General features: G+C 43.7%; 1 protein-coding gene and 2 pseudogenes across 4 annotated transcripts in view; 1 reads left to right on the top strand and 2 right to left on the bottom strand.

The window, feature by feature from the left end:
* The window catches only part of Tmem219 (transmembrane protein 219), a 51,540-nt gene extending 28,178 nt beyond the window's left edge, over window positions 1–23,362 (bottom strand). For 2 of the 4 annotated variants that reach the window (XM_029480126.2, XM_029480128.2), the window contains exons 1-2: window positions 23,224–23,361; window positions 12,261–12,487 (exon numbers count right to left, since the gene is read on the bottom strand). The gene's annotated coding sequence lies outside the window, so the exon portion shown is untranslated. Of the gene's footprint in view, window positions 1–12,260; window positions 12,488–23,223 lie in introns of all 4 variants that reach the window. The other 2 variants (XM_085841315.1, XM_085841316.1) reach the window with 2 other exon arrangements.
* Window positions 4,327–4,422, bottom strand: LOC115031709 (U6 spliceosomal RNA; annotated as a pseudogene).
* On the top strand, window positions 20,524–21,011 carry LOC147002853 (large ribosomal subunit protein eL27 pseudogene; annotated as a pseudogene).
* Window positions 23,363–23,440: the final 78 nt, after the last annotated feature.

Here is a 23,440-nt window from a genome sequence, read left to right as displayed (position 1 = left end):
TTTGTATGGTTTTGTTGTTGTTGTTATTTGTTATTTGGGAGTTTGCTGTTGTTTGATTTTTAGTCAGGTAGACCAGGCAAGCCTGAAACTCACTAAAATAGATTTTTAAAGGAAGGTAAGTATTGACAAGTTTGTGGAGAATAGAAAGCCCTTGCCTGAAGCTGCATGCATTGTGGAAAACAGACTGGCAGCTCCTTGATAAATTAACTATAGAATTACCAGGTGGTCATGCAATTTCACTGCTAAACACACATCAAATTTGAAAACAGGTATTGAAAGGAAAGGGCGTGTGTTCTAGCCTGCAACAGTAAAACAAAGAACTAAGCCTGTGTCTGCCGGCAGATGGACGAACAAACAAGTATACAACACCATGCCTTAAGAAAAGGACCACAGAAGCTAGAGAAAGTACCCAAGGAGTTAAAGGGATATGCAACCCTATAGGGGGAACAACATGATGAACTAACCAGTACCCCGGGGCTCTTGTCTCTAGCTGCATATGTATCGAAAGATGGCCTAGTCGGCCATCACTGGAAAGAGAGGCCCATTGGACTTGCAAACTTTATATGCCCCAATACAGGGGAATGCCAGGGCCAAAAGAATGGGAATGGGTGGGTAGGGAAGTGGGGGGGGGTATGGGGGACTTTTGGGATAGCATAGGAAATGTAATTGAGGAAAATACGTAATAAAAAATATTAAAAATTAAAAAAAAAAAAAGAAAAGAAAAGGACCACTAGCCAGGCAGTGGTGGCGCACACCTTTAATCCCAGCACTTGAAAGGCAGAGGCAGGTGGATTTCTTGAGTTCAAGGCCAGCCTGGTGTAGACTCTGTAGAGAGTGAGTTCCAGGACAGCCAGGGCTATACAGTCTCAAAAAACCAAAAAAAAAAAAAAAAGAAAGAAAGAAAGAAAGAAAGAAAAAAGAAAAAAAATAAGCCGGGCGTGGTGGCGCACGCCTTTAATCCCAGCACTCGGGAGGCACAGGCAGGCAGATTTCTGAGTTCGAGGCCAGTCTGGTCTACAGAGTGAGTTCCAGGACAGCCAGGGCTATACAGAGAAACCCTGTCTCAAAAAAACAAAACAAAACAAAAAAAAAAAACAAAAAAAAAAAAACAAAAACAAAAAAAATAGAAAAAGAAAAGGACCGCCAGAGCTGGAGGGCAGAAGAGCCGTGGCTGCTCTTCCAGAGGACTGCAATGACTACATGGGGAGGGAGGTTAAAACCTCCGACACCAACTCCAGCTCCAGAAAATGAGGCATTTTCTGCCTCTTACGGCACCCCATCCCGTCCGTACCCATGTGTAAATTCACACAGATGCACACATATATGCATAAAGATAAAGTTTTTTTTAAAAGAAAGGAAGCCTGGCCAGCACGCCGGGGCCGGAAGAGGCTCTGTGGATGTGATTTTAAGTGAGATGTGCTTGGCACGAAGGGACCAACATGCTGTGCTCTCCTGTTCCAGATACCCAAAGTAGTCAGAAAGTAGAATGAACAGTGTTTGCCTGGGGTTGGGGGAAGGGGAAAAGCTTAATTTGCTTCAAGTTGGGAAATGAAGTAAGTGGTGGGGATGGAAAGAGCTGATGGTTGTCTCTGGGCTGTACATTAAAAAAGTAGTTAAACTAGTGAACCTTCTTTAGTTTACCTGTGCTTTGCCAAATAGAAAGTGGAAACAAGGAGAAAGAATGGTAGGAAACAAAACCTAACTCCACCCACCCTGTCTGCAAGCAGGAACTCTCTGTCAAATTTGACTGAGCCCTCTACGGTTCTCCCAAGCATCCATCTATGCTGAGAATTGCTCTGTAATCTCGTCCCCCACCTCTACTCCAATCCCTGAATTCCCCCCTCCCCAACTCTCACCCCTCTTTCACAGAGAAGGATGATTAAACATGAAATCTTTGAAATTTTATAAAGGAAATTAATATGGGGATTCCAGACAGTGAGGGGTCAGGGCCTCTTAAATAGGATGGTTTCCTGGTGTGGTAAGAACTGATTCCTATGCCCATAAAGACCTTTAGGAAAGTTTGTAGGCTGGACTCAGACAGAAGGAACAAGCAGAAACTAGATTGGCTTGCTAGGCGGGTATGGGAGCTTAGACTGGAGTTCTGGGAGAACACGCTGGATTGTTAGTCTGCAGCTAACCTAACAAGCCATGACAGAGACCCCAGGTTACTATGAAGTCAGCAGAGATTCTATTCAATTTACTTTATTTTCATGTGCGTGTTTTGCACCCAGGTATGTAAGTGTCCATGAGCCTGCCTGGTAATCACCTTGGAAGTGGAGTTACTTGTTGCTGGGATCCACCATTTGGGTACAGGGAGCAGAACGCCAGTATTCAGGAAGAGCAGTCAGATCTCTTTACCATTGAGCCATCCCTTCAGCTTTCAACAGAGACTTTTTTGAAAGAGGAAGACAAAGCTGAGCGTGACTGTGTGTGTCTGTAGTCTAAGATTTGGGAAGTAGAAGCAAGAAATCAGGTGTTCAAGGTCACTCTCCACTATCTCCCTAAGCCTAACCTAACCTAACTTAACTCAGGTCATCCTCAGGTATAACCCTAACCCTAACCCAGACCCAAAGACAAAGCTAGGCCTAGCACTAACCTAACCTTCACTCTAACACTCTCCCTAGCCCTAACCCTAACCTTAACCTAACCCTAGCTCTAGCCCTAACCTAATCCTAACCTAACCCTAGCCCTAGCCCTAGCCCTAACCTAATCCTAACCTAACCCTAGCTCTAGCCCTAGCCTAATCCTAACCTAACCCTAGCCCTAGCCCTAACCCTTACCCTTACCCTAACCTCAACCCCAACCCCAACCCCAACCCTAACCCTAACCCTACCTATACAGGCAAGTCTGGGATATGTGATGCTCTATATCAGAGGGGGGAAAAAAGAGAAAAATAACTTAATGTAAGCATTTAAAATATTGTATGTAGTGTATATGTGTTATATGAGTGTGAGAGAAAAGTATTTTTGTGTTTGTATGCATACATAGTACGAGGGAGTTCAAGGCTAGGCTCTGTTAACAGTGAGTTTGAGGAAAGCATACGCTGCATGAGACCTTATCTAAATACAAAGACAAACAAACAAACAAACAAACAGAAAGCCAGTCCAATTGTAATGTGGAAGTGGGTTAAAGGGGACCAAAGGAAGAGAGGGAAAAATAAGACCAACTCCCAGAATGTAGTCACAATGTGGTGCGGGAAGACTGGGGTCACCACTGTGAGGCTAGAGACGGTGGATAAGTCAAAATACCTCGTGGAGGCAGAACCAGGAGGACTTGGTAAGGAGAAGTTGAAGTGAGTTGGTCTGATGCTGCTGGTATTCAAATACTAAGGTCTGTACCCCAAGACCTGGTTGCTCCAAGATGAGCAGATCCTCATGTAATACCAGCTTTTGTTGTATAAACCTCATCACTCAACTTATCTGCGATTGGTAAACAAACATGCCTATCTATACCTTGTAGCTGGGCAGACAAGAGGTAGGCGGGGCTTTGTTTCCCAAGCTTGGGGTCTGAGGCAGAGACAAGGGAAGAAAGAAGAAGTGGCCATGGGGTAGGTGGATTGTGAGCGCATGGTCATGAGGACCTGCTAGTTGGAGCAGGAGCAGCCCAGGTGGAGCATGGCAAGTGATATCTCTGGGTTATTGACAGGGAAGTAGATAAAATAGCATCGAGGGTTGATATCTGCCCAGCTCTAGTGCTTTAAGACTTATTATACTTATAAGGTGTGTGACTTTTATTTGGGAGCTAAATGACCTAGGGTGGGGTAGAAATCCCCAAAAGATATTCACCACAAGAAATCAAACTCCTTTCTGCTATTTCCTTTCCCTCTGCTCAAGTATACTTGCACCAATGGTTTTAACCATCCCCTGGTGTCTAAAGCTAAGAGCTCCAATATCACAAACATGATATCACAAGCCTGAACCTTTCAGGAACACACCCTATTCCCAGACCCTGTGGGCAGCTCTACCATATCTGTAGGTCAGATATGGAGAGCAAGACTCAGCTCTGCTGTGCCTACAGTGTGCGCTGCCCTGCTCTGTGCTGCAGTTCCCCACCTTGAATGATGCCACTATCTGCACTCATGCAGCCATAACGCAGGGCTCATCCTTGAGTCCTCTTGCCTCAGTCCCTTGGATGAAATCTGTCCCCAAAACTTTTTTTTTTTTCCAGAGCTGAGGACCGAACCCAGGGCCTTGCGCTTGCTAGGCAAGCGCTCTACCACTGAGCTAAATCCCCAACCCCACCCCAAAACTTTTTGTCTCACAGACATTTCTCAGCTCTCTCCTCTACTCGCCTTGCCTTTGTGCCTTATCACCTTTTTTTTTTTTTTTAAATATAGAATGCTTCACGAATTTGTGTGTCATCCTTTGCGCAGGGGCCATGCTAATCTTCCAATTTTAGTATATGTGCTGCCGAAGCAAGCATGCCTTACCAGCTTTTATCTCTATCTATGTATCTATGTATCTATGTATCTATGTATCTATGTATCTATGTATCTATGTATCTATGTATCTATGTATCTATGTATCTATGTATGTATCTATCTATCCATCCACTGAGACTGGTCTTGCTATGTATTCAGGCAGGTCTCCAACTTTCTCTTGCCTCCTCTTCTTCCTTCTCCTCTTCCTCCTTTGGAGCCAGTCTCCTGTCATCCAGTCTGGCCTTCCTCCTCCTCCTCCTCTTCCTCTTTTGGAGCCAGTCTCCTCTCACCCAGTCTGGCCTTGAACTTGCCATGCAGCCAAGCATGGTGTTGACCTCCTTATCCTCCTGCTTCCTCTTTCCACAGACATTCACTTCCATGCTCAGCTAGCCTTGACCTTGTGACCTCCAGCCTTGGTCTTTGGATTATGGATGTGCACCACAGCGCCAGGGATCAACCTCTTTCTTGTTTGGATTGCTGAAATCATCTCAAAACGTCCCTGAAATTCTCTCGGAGGCAGTAAGATCATTCTAATCTTGGCTACTGGGTACCTGTGAGCATCTGCTGCTTCCCCAGCAGATGTGGTTGTGAGCTCCAGCCGGTCCTGGGGTCCTCTACCTACCCCTCTGCCGCAGTGTGGACTCTGTTTCCTCTGTGGCTTTGAGCTTGACTGAGAGCTCCACACTCCCCAAGCAGAAGTTGTATGGGCCTAGGCACATCATCAGCTGCTCCCACCCAGGCACGTCTGACCTTCTCCTCCTTACTCTTCTCAACACTGAATTTGTTTTTCATCTCAAAGAACCTCCTTACATATTTCATATCTACTTGACATCTCCACATGGCTGTCAAACAGAGCTCTAAAGCTTAACATATCATGGATTTTTTTAAAGATTCATTTTATTTATGAGTATACTGTTGCTGTCTTCAGACACACCAGAAGAGGGCATCAGATCCCATTACAGATGATTGTGAGCCACCATGTGGTTGCTGGGAATTGAACTCAGGACCTTCGGAAGAGCAGTCAGTGCTCTTAACCGCTGAGCCATCTCTCCAGCCCCACAGATTTTTTTTTTTTTTTACATTTTATTTATTTTGCATGTAATTCCACAAAGTTGTCCTCCTACCTCTGCACATACTGTAGCCTGCATACTCACCCACACATGTCATACACACACACAAAATAACAATAAGTTAAAAAAAAAAACAACTAAAAACTAAAAAAGACTATGAGGGTGACAGCAGTCAGGCTCTGCTCCATTTCTTACTGACATTTTTAACCTTCTGTCTGATATAGTATAAATTTGGGGAGGGATGAAACAAAGTCTCACTATGTAGTCCTGTCTGGCCTGAAACTAACAGAGATCTACCTGCCTCAGCTGAGATTAAAAGTGGTCACAAATTTTATGGTTTTAGATTGGGACAAGGGACTGAGCTGCATATTTTACATATCAAAGCAGACGTGGCTTCTAGGTTCTCCCAACATCCCTCAGTCCCTATGTGGCATACCCTACCCCTAATCTTGAATTTTCCAGCCCAGGGGCTGGGCTGCTCTTTCTCCAGAGGCTCTTCTTGCTAGGTGCACAATACAACAACAGGGACTGCCTGCAGTAGGCCGGAATGGAGATATCTCAGTAGACCTCAGCAGCTCTTTGTAAAAAACAGTTGCTCCTATTTCTTCTAACCTTAGCCCTGAACAACGGCTGTATAGATTTCATTTGTGCATGACTGCTTTTCAGTTGGCCTTGGTATGCATTATTATTCTGTTATATCTGACTTTCTTACTGCTTTCTTCTGCTGCTCTGGTGAATTCTGTGAAACTAGATGTTCCTTGATGTAATGATTTTTTTTAAAGATTTATTTATTTATTTAATGTATATGAGTGCTCTATCTTCATGTACACCTGCATGCCAGAAGAGAGCATCAGATTACATTTATAGATAGCATTGAGCCACCATGTGGTTGCTGGGAATTGAACTAAGGTCCTCTGGAAGAGCAGCCACTGTTCTTAACCTCTGAGCCATCTCTCCAGCCCAATATAATGACTCTTCTTCTTCTTCTTCTTCTTCTTCTTCTTCTTCTTCTTCTTCTTCTTCTTCTTCTTCTTCTCCTTCTCCTTCTCCTTCTCCTCCTCCTCCTCCTCCTCCTCCTCCTCCTCCTCCTCCTTCTCCTCCTCCTTCTTCTTCTTCTTCTTCTTTTTAAAGATTTTATTTATTTATTTTATGTATGTGAGTACACTGTCGCTGACTTCAGACACACTGGAAGAGGGTATCTGATCCCATTATAGATGGTTGTGAGCCACAATGTAATTGCTGAGAATTGAACTCATAACCTCTGGAAAAGCAGTCAGTGCTCTTAACTGCTGAGCCATCTCTCCAGCCCCCAATGATTCTTTTTTTTTTTTTTTTTTAAAGATTTATTTATTTATTATATGTAAGTACACTGTAGCTGTCTTCAGATATTCCAGAAGAGGGCGCCAGATCTCGTTGTGGATGGTTGTGAGCCACCATGTGGTTGCTGGGATTTGAACTCTGGACCTTCGGAAGAGCAGTCGGGTGCTCTTACCCACTGAGCCATCTCACCAGCCCCCAATGATTCTTAAACAATTAAAAATTGAGGCATGGGGCACAGCACAGCACAGTCCTAATGGCCCAGGCCCATGCTGCATGTTCTCGTCTTGGAAACAATGTAACAACTGCACAATTGGTAGTTCCAGATTAATGTTTGATTTGCAAAGCAAGTTCGAAGAAATTATTAGAAAATGAATTAGAGCCAACATTGGAACCCCAAGAAAGGTAAAAGTTATTGAAGTTATGAAATAAGCTTGGCACAACATTTAAGAGTGGTTCCTGGATAAGCAAGTATAGAATATATAAAATCTTATATTAGTAAAACTAAGTCAAAATTCTGGGACTCTTTTTTGTTTGTTTGTTTGGGGGTTTTTTGTTTGTTTGTTTTCGAGACAGGGATTCTCTGTATAGTCCTGGCGGTGGTGGAACTCACTTTGTAGACCAGGCAACATTGTGTCTCTTAGGAGAGTCATTGTGTGCAATGTGCAGAAGCAGAAAGCTTCCAGAACTACTGAGTTAAGAGTTAACTTGAGGGGCTGGTGAGATGGCTCAGTGGGTAAGAGCACCCGACTGCTCTTCCGAAGGTCCAGAGTTCAAATCCCAGCAACCACATGGTGGCCCACAACCATCCATAACAAGATCTGACTCCCTCTTCTGGTGTGTCTGAAGACAGCTACAGTGTACTTACATATAATCAATAAATAAATCTTAAAAAAAAAAATGTCTGATACCACCAAATGTCACTGAAGGGCTCCTAGGAAGGGATCCATAGGACTAAAGACCTTGCTAATAAAATCATACATTTAAAAAAAAAAAAAGAAAGAGTTAACTTGATTCTTTCTGGCCACTGCCTGGCAGCTTTGCCCATGTCATTTATCATTAGAGCCTCACAATGCAAGTAGCTGACCTCAGAGCTCAGACCTCTGAAGTATAATAAGTTAAAAGTTAAAGTTTAAATAATGATAAGTTTACAATTATTATTGTGGCTACAGGCTTGGGAAAGCTTGAAACTTTGGGGAACAATTATAAATCTTAATTTTTTATGGGATATGGTTATTCTCTATTATTATTATTATTATTATTATTATTATTATTATTATTATTATTATGGTTTTTCTGTGGGTTTCTCTGTGTAGCCCTGGCTGTCCTGGAACTCACTCTGTAGACCAGGCTGGCCTCAAACCCAGAAATCCACCTGCCTCTGTCTCCCAAGTGCTGGGATTAAAGGCGTGCGCCACCACTGCCCGGTGTAGATATGGTTATTCTTTTGACTTTGATTTGGCAATGACTATACAGTGTCTTTTTTTCTGCTTGCTTTCGGAGTATCAATAAAAGACTGGGGTAAGCAAAAGGCAGGAGAGCATGAGAAGAGCAAGCAGAAAGCAAGTAGAGAGTGAGTGGGGAGAGGAGAGGATGTGAGGTGTGTATAGAGTGTGTGTGTGTGTGAGAGAGAGAGAGAGAGAGAGAGAGAGAGAGAGAGAGAGAGAGAGAGAGAGAGAGAGAGAGAGAGGAGCGTGCCTGTTGTGTGTGTGTGAGATGTGTGTGTAGGAGCATGAGAGCTCAAGAAAAGAAAAGTGCACAGGAAAAGGCAGAGTGTGTGCAGCCTCAAGCTGTGAGCAAGTGAATGAGAAAGAGAGCAGAGAGTGAGAGAGAAGAGAGAGAGACTTTAAGCTTTGAAAAATTGCCTGTCAGTTTGTACTCCAAAAATAGTCTGTGTATATTTATCATGCACCTTCCAGATATCCCTGCTTCCAGTTGAGAACTTGGATCCTGTGTCAAGACTGGACCCTGACATCTTCCCTATTTAATCCAGACACACACACACCCTTCTCTTTCTGTTTGCAAACTCTTTCTTGCTTTCTCTTCCTCATCTCCTCTCCCTCCCTCTCCATGTTGACTTCCCAGCCACCATTCCTGTGGCCAGTGAACTCACCCAAGAGCAGCTTCCTAATAAACATGCATTTAATATAATCTAATCTAGTTTGAATTGGCTCATTTCACCTGTGGAGATATAACATATCAACCAACACACTGGGCTGACACAGTACAGATATTTGGCTGTTTTGATGGAAAAAAAAAAAAAACAACAACAAAGCAAAACAGGGCTGGAGAGATGGCTCAGCGGTTAAGAGCACTGACTCCTCTTCCAGAGGTCCTGAGTTTAATTCCCAGCAACCACATGGTGGCTCACAACCATCTGTAACGGGGATCCTATGCACTCTTCTGGTGTGTCTGAAGACAGTGACAGCAATAATGTACATACATTGAAATAAATAAATCTTAAAAAAAAAAAACCCACATGGAAATCAAAAGCCTGTGTTGGTCAGGTAGAAACAAGTGGATGGGGCCCAGCCTACTCCTAATTGTGCTGCCGAGGGTGGGACAATCCACTCATAACCTTGACAGGAGCTTACAGAGACTCAAGCTTTCTCAGGGGCTGGCTGAGAATCACTGAGGCTAATGTAATCGCTGATTCAGCAACTCTACCTTTAGGAGATGATGTTTCCTTACACTGTGGACGGACGCCAGGGCTTGTACGTACAGACAAGTGCTCCACTCTGAGAGGCATCCTCCACATCTACGGGTTTCTTTGGCAAACCCACTCATGTGTTCTGAGAAGTATAACAAAGATGCTTATTGCAGTCCTGTGTATAACAGACGTGAAACAACCTAGTTGATCTGTCAGTGGAGCCTCTAGCAAACCATGCTATATCTTCAATAGAGCACCATACAGCTACTAAATAGGATGAGATGCATCTGCACACTCAAGTGTGAAAGAAGCCTGAGACACAGCAAGTGGAATCAACACAGCATAAAGAAACATACAGTATGCCAGCGTGTATGTTGAATAAAAAGATTAAATAAACATGTGTGTATAACATACGTATAAATAAAGTATATATTAATACATATGTATATTTATATGTATATGTAGCATGTTTGAGAAAAATTCTGGTCAGTGGTTGCTTGTGGGGAGAATAAGGATTGGAAGTATGGGGAAACCTTAGTGGACATTGGATATTCTTACTCTTAAATCTTTTCAATAATTACTAAATAATCTTAAGCAATAAAAGAAGCCAGGCATGTTGGTGCACACCTTTAATCCCATCAGAGAATTTAATCTAGCAGTCTGAGGCCAGCCTGGTCTACACAGTGAATTCTAGGCCAACCAGGGCTACATACTAAGATAGATCCTGACTCAAAAACAGACAAACATAAATAACAGCTAGCCGGGCGTGGTGGCGCACGCCTTTAATCCCAGCACTCGGGAGGCAGAGGCAGGTGGATTTCTGAGTTCGAGGCCAGCCTGGTCTACAAAGTGAGTGCCAGGACAGCCAGGGCTACACAGAGAAACCCTGTCTCGAAAAACCAAAATAAATAAATAAATAAATAAATAAATAAATAAATAAATAAAATAACAGCTAAGTAATAAAAGAAGAAGTGTCAGCCTGGGGTTATGTCTTGGGTGTAGGCTGCATCCTATCCTATGGCAACCTGCTGTGTGAAGCCTGTCCCCACAGAAATCTGTTTACTCCCCTGGGAGAAAGCACTTGTCCAAGGAGTGTAGTGTAGGGCCCTCGGGGGCATTACGCCAACAGCCTGCTTTGAGACGCTTGAGATAGCCTGAGCATATCTGGTGACTGTGATGAGGGATACTCTGTAGGCTTTTTGTTGATTTTCTCTCCCTGCTTTGAAACCCTGAGCTGTCTTGGAATAGAAGCTTCAGAGAAGCCCTATAAAAGAGTCTTCGCAGATTCGCCTAGAATCTCCTGGTTCTGTTGAATCTCAAAATTGACTCAATTCCTCAGCAACTGGCAGGTCTTCATAGAAAAAGCATGAATTTCTTATGTGGGGACCCCAAGTTCAATCCCAGCACCACACAGACACGAAAAGAGAGTAATGAGGTAACAGGAGTCCTTAAAACTGCTTCTTTGGACAAAGAGCTTTAGCACTCTGTCTGATAAAACTCCTTAACATAAAACTGTCAAATCTTTTGTAGCCTCTGTATTTCTTGTTTCTCTGCCTTTTATCTATATATGGTATGGGGCAGAGGCTGCATATTTTCTGTTTGCTTGTTTTTCCCAGCAGTTTGTTTCAAAATGGGCAGCTGACCTAGGTGGGAAGCCAGGTGAACGGCAGGGGAGAAAGAGAAAGGACTGGACTGGAGGTCTGGAGTGTGACCTTGATCCTCTTCATGACATGTGGCCCTGGTCCAATGGACTTTGTTCAGAGAAACTTGATTAGAAGTGCTGTTAAGAGCCACATGGGTGGCTGAAGATATAGCTCCATACTAAAGTGCTTGCCCCACACAGACAGGACCCTGAGTCTAATCCCTAGCCCTGCGATACACAGGCATGTAATTTTCTGGGAGTGGGTACAGGCCTCTAATCTTAGCACCCAAGAGGTGGAAGCTAAGACCCAACCTCATCCTCAGCTATGTACCATGCTGGAAGCCAGCCTGGCCTACGTGCAATGCTCTTTCAAATAAGTAAACAAGATTCATGTAGTACACAGTACGTCAGGGGCAGCCAAAGATCCCTGAGTGTGACTCCAGTCCAAATGGTGGTTCTAGATAATCACTTTCTTCTACAGCCCAGCCCAGCCTTGCACGATGAGTGTGGGAAGATGGTCTTGATTCCATGCACTGTAGGCTGGCTTGACTAACCCTAGTCATAAGGAAACTGCATTGTTAGGCTGGGCCCACAGAGCAGGAGAAAGGGAACAGGTAGAGCTCTGGTGGGCCTGAGGTTTCCCAGGCTCCAGTGCTCAGAGGAAGGTGAAGTTCCAAGGAGATTTTGGAGAATAGTATGAGGGGCCTACTGTCAGGGATGCAGAAAAGTGACTTAGTAAGCAAGAAAACCATCACTCAGCCTCAAGCTTTTCTGTTCCTCCTTACCACACAGGCCTAAGCAGCCACTGCAGAACTGGGGATGCTCTCAGCAGAAGAGCACTTGCCTAGCGAGGCAAGGCCCTGGGTTCAATCTTCAGCACCAAACGTAACATAGAAGCATTGGTGTCCCTGCTCCTGGTTCCAGGGCTGGATGGCCCCATCAGGATTCCCTAGCCGACACACTTGATGATGGTGGAATTGCTTCTAGCCTCCTGACTAGTCTACACACATTCACAGACCAGCAGAGCTCTTAAAGACTGGGGTCTTGGTACACAAGGTCCCTCTCCTACTCTCTCCTCTGGAAAAGCAAGCCTGAAAGGACTCTCCCAACACACCTGGCACAAGCCCAAGCCCCACCCCTGGTCCCCCAAGAAGCCCTTACCTGTGATAGTTCCACTTTCTCCTCCTCCAGAGGCAGCTTGAAGCCAGGAGGCAGCACCAGGCTGCCAAGCCTGGAGTCCCCCGGATTCTTCTGTGTTGAGGCCAGCTGTATTAAAATGAACTTTGTTCCCTGAGGATTTGTTCATGGAGATGTTATTGTGTACTTGGCTGCAGTTCCCATGGCTACAGGCTCACAAAGAGAAGGGAATGGGTATTCACCAGCGGTTTCTGAAAAATAGGAATTTGACCTCATTTATAGTCAAATATGCAGCAGAAATTCTTGCAAATAACCTAACTTAAAAACCACCACCGGGGCTGGTGAGATGGCTCAGTGGGTAGTAAGAGCACCCGACTGCTCTTCCGAAGGTCCAGAGTTCAAATCCCAGCAACCACATGGTGGCTCACAACCATCCGCAACGGGATCTGGCGCCCTCTTCTGGAGTGTATGAAGACAGCTACAGTGTACTTACATATAATAAATAAATCTTTAAAAAAAAAAAAAAAAAAAAAAAAACCACCACCACTGCCCTGCTGACGTATGGATTCTATCTCTGGCTCAACCCAGGTACATTATAGCTTTGAATTGGTTATCAAGAGATTAACCTCTATGCCAGGCAGTGATGGTGCATGCCTTTAATCCTAGCACTTGGTAGGCAGAGGCAGGCAGATTTCTGAGTTCAAGGCCAGCCTGGTCTACAGAGTGAGTTCCAGGACAGACAGGGCTAAACAGAGAAACCCTGCCTTGAAAAAACAAAATAGATACATAGACAGACAGACAGACAGACAGACAGTTTTTAAAAAATATATTTTTTAAAAATTCTGTATATTTGGACTACTGAGATGCATCCATAGAGAAAGGCCCTGACTGGCAAAGCTGCTGGTTCCATCCATGTAACTATTGTGGTGACAGGAGAGAACTGATAAACACATACATGCATACACATGTATGTGTATGCATACACATACACACACCCACACACAAGAGAGAGAGAGAGAGAGAGAGAGAGAGAGAGAGAGAGAAGGGAGAGGGAGATTAGAAGTTCAAGGTCATCCTAAGCTACATAGTGAGTTTGAGGCCAGCCTGAGTTATAAGAGACTGTCTCAATAAACAATGAAACAAACAAAATTCAGTATCATTCACTAAGAACCCAAAGCTGTCTTTGGGAGGGCCACCAGGAATACACCAAACATTGAACAAAGGAAGTAGTGGTTGTAATTCTTCAGAAAGGACAACACAGTCTAGGGAAGCCTGAGGCAGCAGCTGAAGGCCTAAAAGTGACTCACCACAGGACTTCCATATCCTGGGTCTCTAAGATTTGGACAGGGGTTTTGCACTGCTTAGTGTGGCCTCCCTTCCCCCCAGCCTGGAACCTGCCTGCTCAAGGGTGGAGCTACCGGCTCATTCGTCCTGCCACGCCCACTGCTGGAACCTGCCCTTGCTGCCTGGAGTCACACACGTGTTCATCCTGCTACTGGACCCTGAGTTACTTGGCGGGAAATTGGGTTCCCTCCCCCTTCCTTTATAAACTGAGTGTCTGGAAATATTAAATTGAGTCTTGATCAGAGTCTTGTCTTGACTCCATTGTTTCTTCCGCCCCGTCTAGTTTCCTCTCTTTCAGCCTGAACTGCCTTTCTCAGTGAACCGTTCGTGTTGTGGACCGCGGGCGGGCCGCAACAGTTGGCGCCAGAACTGGGACCTGAAGAATGGCAGAGGGATGCTAAGAGAAACGACTGCTGTGTGGAGCTCCACAAGAAAGGAAAGACTCTTCGTATCGGAGGAGCATCGGAGCAACGGACAGGTACACATGCTAGCGCTAGCCTAAAAAATTTCAGTTTTGTAAAGTGTTGCTGAGGATGCGGTAGGATACGAACAAGTTTGAAGCAGTGCTGACCCAACACTGTTTCTGCTTGGGGTCGGCAGCTCGTTAATCGGAACTAGATATGGAGACAGGCGGTGTGCCGCAGCTTTTTAGAAAACTGCTTAGGTGGAAGAAAGAAGGGTTCAAAATCATGGATCAGGCGATTGTTTTTAGTTTTCAGGAGTTGCTTAAGGAAAAAGTAGTAAGGCTTGAAGTACAATTAGTAAGAAATCTTTTAGATAAGATAGATAGCTGTTGTCCATGGTTCAAAGAAGAAGAAACGATAGATTGTAGAACCTGGGAGAAAGTTGGTGAGGCCCTGAAGCGAGTTAGAGTTTGAGATTAAGCTTCAGAGGCTGAGTCTCTTAAGATATTTCTAGTTTAGATAATGATTAATGTGGTTCCTATCCTAAATAGTAAAATTTAAGATAAGATATAAAGCAATGCCTCTTTATTAAAGCGTTAAAGCTTGCTTTAATAGGTATTCATAGGTATTAATTGATATCCAAACTTCGTAATATGATAGTAATGCTTCTAATATTGATTTTAACAGTGATAAATTGTTTTAAACATAGGTTTTGCTTTCCCAAAGTTGTAGGTATTATCCTAACCTTGCACAAAAACTTAAAAATTATGGTTAAAACTGCCATTGTTCCATTGACTGCAGCTTGCAGTTTGATTGCAAATTTAAGATTAATGCTCAGATTAAAAAGTATTTTACCTTTGAGTCAATACAGGGCTCTGGGCAGTCCCAGAGCAGCTTGTGGCCCTTTCTTTTGTTTTGCAAACAATGCCTAAAAAAGTTTTTCCCTGTGTTCAAGAAAATTTCTTTTTAACAGTGTTACAGATCTATTCAGATGTTTAAAATAATGCTTAAATTCAAAGATTTTTGCTTCTAGTAAACTGGTAATCACTAGAAAATTTTGCCTCTACGTATGGCTAATATAGCTTTACATTATGTAAGAAAAATGTTTATTGTTTCTGCTTCTTTACAAGAAGCCAAAAGTTTTAATCTTTCAGTATATATTGTTTCCTAAGTGGAAAGTATTTTATTAACTAATGCTTCTCAAGGGAAGTTTACCTTAAATCCTTGCTCTCACCCAAAAGATTCAGAGACAGTATCCTTTTATTACTTAGTGTTTTAGTTTACTACAAAAGGTTTTACAAAAAATAAAAAAAAGCTTTTATAATTGTTGTTAATTGGTAATTAAAAATTAGTTGTGCCCAAGACAATTCTTTGGCCAGAAAAAACATTATTGTAAAGTCATTTTTCTCATCCTCCCAGCCGATCGTTGGCCCAACTAGCTGCTGTGGGGCGGAGTCTTAAGACACACAGTTGCCCCTATTCCAGCACAAATAATCTGGTTGTGTGCTGTAGATGGTGTTTTAAAATGCTGAACAATCAAACCTTAATTTATATATTGATAGTCAATGCTATATCTCTGAGCTCATAATTACTTAAAATTGTTCGTCCCTCAGATACTATTAATTCTCAAATTTACAATTGCTTATACATATTTCTAGTTAATAAATAAATAAATTATGCACGTGTGACTCTTAATAACTTTTCTAGCCTTCTAGTTACAACCGTTCCTTAAAAAAATATATATAATTAAAAGTGCAATTAGTCACTGCCCCTTTACAGCCAAATATTTAAAATGTTTTGTCCAAAAAGTTATTAATTCAAAAGGTTAGATATTGTAAAATTTTAAACTTTAACCTCTTAAAAGACAAAAGAGAGAAATTGTATCCCCATATATACTATTTAGTGCATTTCCATGCACACTATTTAAAACATACCTTTATTTTCAAAATTTGAGATTAAAATGTCAAATTTAATAAATGCTTTTTAGTATCTTAAAAGGATCTACTTATTGGCTTATAGATTAATCCTAAAACAGCTACCTTATTAGGAAAGAGAAAAACAGGTTCTCTCCACAGAACTCTACAGAAGCATATTGGTAATTCGTGTGCTGAGCTGACAGGTAAGTTAACTCAGTGTCCTGATTAAAAAGACTAAGAGATTAAATTCATGTTTTAGATCCATCCTTGCTTGTCATTTTTCCAGTTTAGACTAGCTTCTAGCCTTTTAACTTTATGGCAATAGTACATCAGAGACTGTATATTCAGACTTAGTAAAATTAGTCATTTAATAGAGTCATAATGATTTTTCACTCTTCTTCAGTGTGACCAGCCATTCTAACTCAATCTTAGACTGGTCTAATATTCAGTTCAATTATTAGAGATTCCTATATTCTAAATTACCTAGTAAAGTTAATTCAGAGCATATTCCCCAAAGTCACCAAAGGCTCATCTTGCCTTTACCTTATTTGTCCTAAACTTTTTGCAAACTGACATTAAAGGTCAGTCTGCAGCGGAACGCCACTGGCACCCAGTTACTTCTAATTCTTATGCATTGGTAAAATGGAAGGACGCCCTGACTAATAAATGGAAGGGTCCAGATCCAGTTCTAATCTGGGGAAGAGGCTCGGTTTGTGTTTTTTCATGAGATGAAGATGAAGCACGGTGGCTACCAGAGAGATTAATTCGTCAGGTAAACACAGATTCTGTCTCTCCTCGTAAGTATCATTCTAAAGACTAAAATTCCTCTTGTGCTGGGAGTGGAAGTTCTCAGAAAAAATTGTTTTCCTCTGTTTCCCAATTCCCCTACAAGAGGCCGGAGATTAACTTTAGCTTTACAATTTGCATCTAAATAAAGTACCTTGACTTCTCCAAACAGAAAATTTACATTGCTACACTCTCATTGTTTAGAATTCTTCCTTCTCTCAAGCAGGTCAATCTACATTCTCCGGTTCTCCGCCCCTACGAGCAAACAGGTGGTATTGCTAATCTCCCTTCCAGGGACATCCCAGCATGTGGCTTTTCAGTCTAAGATAGGATTTGGATTTAACAGGAGAGCTAGGGAAGTAGAAATTTCATATATATTTACAAAGATTAGTTCTTATTTTGATAGATATAGGCTTAGTCCCTTAGCTGGCCTCTGGCTTTTCACCCTTGCTGTTACTGCAAGGTGTCCTTAGTTCCTCAGGCTACTGGGAATAACAGAGATGAAGAGGAAAGACTTTCAGCTCCTATTTTAACCAAAATTAATGGTGTTAATACTGACATAATCCTTGTCTAGGCCTTGCTAAATCTGAGGTTGACAAGTCTCATATAGAGACCTCGCAATAACTCAGAATTGCGCTACTGATTCATAATCATATGAATACGGTATGGGTACCGCTTGGCGCAGGAGATTACTGCGGAGGGAAGGTCCAGTTTGACCGTTTCTGAGTTCCCTGTGCGACACACCTGATTTGAAGGAGGTTGGTATCCGACTCCAGCTAAAAACCAAAAATACTTAAGGCTCTGCCTCCCCTCCCCAAAAGATACCAAGAGCCATAGATGTGAGTCGTTACAATGCTCACGGGAGGAATCAGGCCAATGTCCACCCAAGTCAAGGTTAAAGGCCCACTCATCTACGGATGAGAAAATCATTTGATCACCTCTGTTAAGCATTGCCTATTTAAACTTAATTAATAGGGGGGAGAGAGATTGGAGACCTTGCTGTCGTAAGGGCAAGCCCTTCACTGCCTCCCACCCAAATAATAAAAAAGCCAATTGGCCTTGTACTAAAGAGCTGGTCTTAACCCCTTCTCACTGTTCCCCTGCCTTTTACCCAAAATTGCAGAGGATTATCAGTTCAGTGTTATTCTAAAATTGTTTAGTTAAACTTAGCCAGATACAGTTTACCATTAAAATAGTTAGGGAATCCCACGGAAATAGGTTTTTCCTTTAGCCCTAGGAACTCAGGCAGAACTATTGAACATAGATAATTTTTCTGCCACAGGCCACCCCCTTTTTAATTTTTGTTTTGTTATCTAATGGAGGGAAATGTGGCCTCCCTTCCCCCCAGCCTGGAACCTGCCTGCTCAAGGGTGGAGCTACCGGCTCATTCGTCCTGCCACGCCCACTGCTGGAACCTGCCCTTGCTGCCTGGAGTCACACACGTGTTCGTCCTGCTACTGGACCCTGAGTTACTTGGCGGGAAATTGGGTTCCCTCCCCCTTCCTTTATAAACTGAGTGTCTGGAAATATTAAATTGAGTCTTGATCAGAGTCTTGTCTTGACTCCATTGTTTCTTCCGCCCCGTCTAGTTTCCTCTCTTTCAGCCTGAACTGCCTTTCTCAGTGAACCGTTCGTGTTGTGGACCGCGGGCGGGCCACAACAGCTTAGAGCACTGTCAGGAAGCAGGAATGACTCTGGCTGAACACAGTCTATCTGAAAGAAGAGCAACAGGCCATGGCAGGCTCTCAGGGGCTCCTCCAGGTCAGGCAGATGGAGCCTGGACTCTATCACACATCCTGCCTCTTCTCCAGGATTTTACTAATCAGGAGCAAACATGTGTAGTTGGACTAAGATAAATGTCCCCTCCTTTTGTTGAAGGGCTCTCTGTGGCTTGACAAAGGCTGTTTTGTAGCATTTGGCACTGGTCAGAGAACATCACACAATGGCATCGTGCATAGTCTCAAGGAACAAAAACAGCTAGGAATCCTAACACAGAGCCTGAAGCCCGTTTTGTCTGTGTCTTTGTCTTTTGTTTTGTTTCTCTAGGCAGGCTTTCTCTGTGTAGCCATGGCTATCCTGGAACTCACTCTATAGACTAGGCTGGCCTCAGACCCAGAGACCCTTCCGGCCTCTGCCTCCAGAGTGCCACTTCATCAGGCTCAGTTTGGTTCTTTTGTGCAGGAGCTAGGAAGTGAAGAGGGCTTCCTCTTGTGGGCTTCCTTCTGTGAGGTGAGCACTGACCCACATCTGCAGGCCTAGTCTCACATCTTGTTTTTTTTAAAGCTCGAAGTAACTTTTTTCTTTCTTTTCTTTTCTTTTCTTTTCTTTTCTTTTCTTTTCTTTTCTTTTCTTTTCTTTTCTTTTCTTTTCTTTTCTTTCCTTCCTTCCTTCCTTTCTTTCTTTCTTTCTTTCTTTCTTTTTTAAAGATTTATTATTTTTGCATATGCATGTCTGTTTGGATGCCCTTGGAGGTCAGAGGAGTTTTGAACTTCTGGAGCGGGACTTAGAGATGGTTGTGAGCCACACACCGTGGGTCCTAGGCACTGAACTGGAGTCTACTCCAGCCGCTGCTTTGTCAGCGCAGTCACAGAGCACTCTGCCAGAGCAGCAGTGTACAGGGACAGCGAAGAGCACCTGGTGCAGTCTGCATTCCCCTTGGTCAATGGATACAAATGGAAACTGGTTTTGAGCTACTAAGTAAAAGGTGTGTTCTTTGAGTTGTGTGGGGGGTGAGTTTTGGATCACCCTTTCCAGTAGCATCATCCCTATTCAGAGAAGTTTAGCCCATGTGGTGTGCATGATAAGGGACTCAGTCATCCCTGCTGGGAGACAGCAAGAGTAGCCTATTGACCCATTTTAGAAATTTCTGGGCATCATTTTCATGAAAACATGGCCCACAGGAAAAAAGATCACTTAAAATATCTGAAGACAACCACCAAAAACATCCATGTCTATTGTAGAAGGAAAGGAAAAAGCCTACAAGCAGGAAAGCCTACAAGCAGGACCAACTAGGGTATAGGTCACATTGGGTGGGGGTCTAGGTATCACGCATCACAAAAGGCATGGGCAATTTTTCATCTCTTGCAGTGGGCAGATTCTGTGAGGGAAGTTATAGCTTTCTCACTTGGTGACTTAGAAGTTAGGCTCACGTATCCCCGGAACCCTAGCGATTAGGAGGGCTAACCTGGGCATGGAAGTGCCTGCTTTTAAGCCCAGTGCTTGGGAAGCACAGGCAAGCAGTTCTCTGTGAGCTCCAGGACAGACTGGTTTACAGTGAAACCCCGACTTACACAGCAAGAATATGTGTGTGTATGTGTGTGTGTGTTGTAAGGGGGGCACTGGAAAACAGTCTCCTATAGAGAGCCCAGATGTTATATTAGTTTCTGTTTCTGGCAGGTTAGGATTTACTTACTTAGTTACTGTTTATTTTTCTTTTTTTTTTTTTTTTTTTTGGTTTTTCGAGACAGGGTTTCTCTGTATAGCCCTGGCTGTCCTGGAACTCACTTTGTAGACCAGGCTGGCCTCGAACTCAGAAATCCGCCTGCCTCTGCCTCCCAAGTGCTGGGATTAAAGGCGTGCGCCACCACGCCCGGCTACTGTTTATTTTTCTGAGACAGGGTTTCTCTGCACAGTCATGAATGTCCTGGAACTTGCTGGATCTAAAGGTGTGTACCACCACACCAAGCTCAGGGATAGATTTATTAGTAGTGTTACAACTGTCTCAGCAGAAGCATTTTTGTTCAGGTTCAATTTTTACAGGACCAAAGCTTAGAATTAATTTTGTAAAAAAAAAAAAAAAAAAAAAAAAAAGCCTTAAGAATGGACCCATGGCTTTCCTTTCTGCTGGGTGCGGGCTGCCTGCTGTCGAGATGGGCAAGTTCATGAAACCCGGGAAAGTGGTGCTGGTCCTGGCCGGACGCTACTCCGGACGCAAAGCCGTCATCGTGAAGAACATTGACGATGGCACCTCAGACCGCCCTTACAGCCATGCCCTGGTGGCTGGAATTGACCTCTATCCCCGGAAAGTGACAGCTGCCATGGGCAAGAAGAAGATCGCCAAGCGATCCAAGATCAAGTCCTTTGTGAAAGTTTATAACTACAACCACCTCATGCCCACAAGGTACTCTGTGGATATCCCCTTGGACAAGACTGTTGTCAACAAGGATGTGTTCAGGGACCCAGCTTTGAAACGCAAGGCCAGGCGGGAGGCCAAGGTCAAGTTTGAGGAGCGATACAAGACAGGGAAGAACAAATGGTTTTTCCAGAAGCTTCGCTTTTAGGTATATTTTTGTTTTGGTCATTAAAAATTTAAAAAAAAAAAAAAAAAAAAAGAATGGACCCATGGAAGATGTCTTGGTTACGGTTTTATTGCTCTGGAAGAACATCCAGTGTGCTTTATATCTGAGCCATCTCTTCAGCCCCAGGAAGTGGAAATAATTGTTACTGGTTATCATAGTCATTGTTATGCGGGCTAGGGATGTAGCTTAGTTTGTAGAGTGCTTGCCTGGCATGCACAGATCCCGGGATTTGATCCCTGGAACCACATTGGCTGGGTGTGGTAGCCTGCGTCTGTTCTGTTACTTAGGAGATGAGGGGTAGGAGTCTCTCAAGTTTGAAGTTGGTTTGGCATACACGAAACAACCGACTTACCCCTCAATCTTATCTACAAGATGAAAGGAATGAATCAGGGCTAACCCAGTGTGTGTAAAGCACAGGGGTCTCTGAGACCTTCAGCAGCCTGCAGAGTCAAGAAGGCAGTTCAACTCTACAGGACCCCAGTAGCCAGTGTTGGTTCAAACTTGGAGAGTCTGACCTCCAATTCGTTTATTTTATCCATATTTAAGCACCTCACAACTTGGTGAAAACCTATTTTGGTGATAATTAACTCAAATTTGAGGTAAAACAAAAACAAAAACATACCTACATCTCTTTGAGGAACAAAGAAAACTAAATACAGCTCAGATGCAACTCCATCCAAACTCTGTAAATTGCATAAAGATAGCTTTTAAAGACTGTCTGTGGAAGACAAATTTACCACTCTCTTTAGGTGCTGGAAGTCTCTAGCCAAACAGAGAGCCAAGGTCACCAGGTTAGTTAAAGGCTGCTCTCTTAGCCTTCTGCAAGGTATAGCATTCTTTCCCTTGATGGAACAACTTTCTGTGCTTAACATTACAGATTCCCCAAGTGTTTATCTGTGAGTGCAGGGACCCCTTCCCCCATGCCTCCTACAGTGAAGAATTAGCATTTGTAGGAGAGAGTTATATTCGGTCATTTTGTGTTCAGATGTGATTATGGAATATGCTTCTTATCCACCAGAGTGTGAATTTGCCTGAAATTGGTGTTTTGTAAAACTGAGCTGACCAAGCCACCGCCACAGCCTCACTATGGGTGCTAGGCCAGTCCTGGCAACAGCAAGGCTTCAGGGAGGAAAGCAAGTTCCAGTCAAGAATTACCTTCTCACTGCTCCACTTGGTAGGGAGAGCAGGCTTGGCAACCCCTCTTGGCAGAACACAAGTCTCTTCAGTACCGGACACATTTCTCTCTAACATCTTCTAACAGCCACTTTGCTAGTCCGCACTGCTACCTCTCCACAGCCAACACTAGATTTGTACCCCTGACTGAGAAGCAAAAGAACCAACCAGACCCAGAGAGAGGAGCTTTGCCCAGCTCTTCCAGTCAGCTGGTGACAGAGTTGGAGAAGAGAAACTGGAACTCTCTCCCGACAGGGGTTCTCTGTGTAGACTAGGGCTGGACTGGAACTCAGACAGCCACCTGCTTCTGTCTCCTGAGTGCTGGGATTAAAGTAAACACTGCCTGGTTTGATTTTGCCTAAACATCCAAGCCAAGACCCCTTCCAGACGTTAGGGCAGGCTGTTGAATACCTCAGCTATCAGCTTCTAAACGGATTTAAAGACAACAGACCTCTTGTTCACAATGCGCTCTACCTCCTTTCTTCTCCTTTGGGGTTCCTTGGAAGGTCTCATGACATCTGGGATTCTAAGACCTTCACTAGCTTGTCCAGTCTTATTCTTGTAGTCGCCACGTTCCTGCCTAATGGTTCTCCTTTTGCTTTGAGATAGGTAAGACTGTATAGGATCCCCTGGAACTCAAAATCTTCCTGCCTCAGCCTCCAGGGCTAAAATTGGTTATATGTAATTCAGGTCTCTATCCTTTTCCCTTCAGGGAACTCTTTGCACCCGACCTCCACACAGGTGCTGCTCTTCATCATTTCCTTAGGCCTTCTAACCTGTGAGTCCCCTGAAAACCCTATGGCCTCATTGGAGAATTTTTTTTCATTTTTTTTTTTTTTGGTTTTGGTTTTTTCGAGACTAGGGTTCCTCTGTATAGTCCTGGCTGTCCTGGAACTCACTTTATAGACCAGGCTGGCCTCGAACTCAGAAATCTGTCTGCCTCTGCCTCCCGAGTGCTGGGATTAAAGGCGTGCTCCACCACGCCCGGTGAACTTTCTTTTTTGTTGACGGTTCTTCTAACAGTCTGTCAAGTGCACTGGGCTGGGCTAGGAAAATCATACTCAACCTTCAGCCTCTGCGCTTGTTTCCTTTTACGCGAACGAAGCGCTGCTGTCAAGGGTTGCGGTATTCTCCATCCACATGAACAAGGGGGCAAAGGGTCCTTTAGACGTCTTCTCCATCCAGGTTCCCGGCTCTCCCTAGAACACCACACCCCCCCAACCCGCAGGCTGGACTGCAACGGCGCCACCGACTGCGCACGCCCCGGTTCTTGGCTCCGCCCC

Source organism: Mus caroli, unplaced genomic scaffold (assembly GCF_978045245.1).
Source record: "Mus caroli unplaced genomic scaffold, Mus_caroli_1 scaffold_8, whole genome shotgun sequence".
NCBI classification, from domain to species: domain Eukaryota; kingdom Metazoa; phylum Chordata; class Mammalia; order Rodentia; family Muridae; genus Mus; species Mus caroli.
This window is presented reverse-complemented; position numbering and strand designations above follow the sequence as displayed.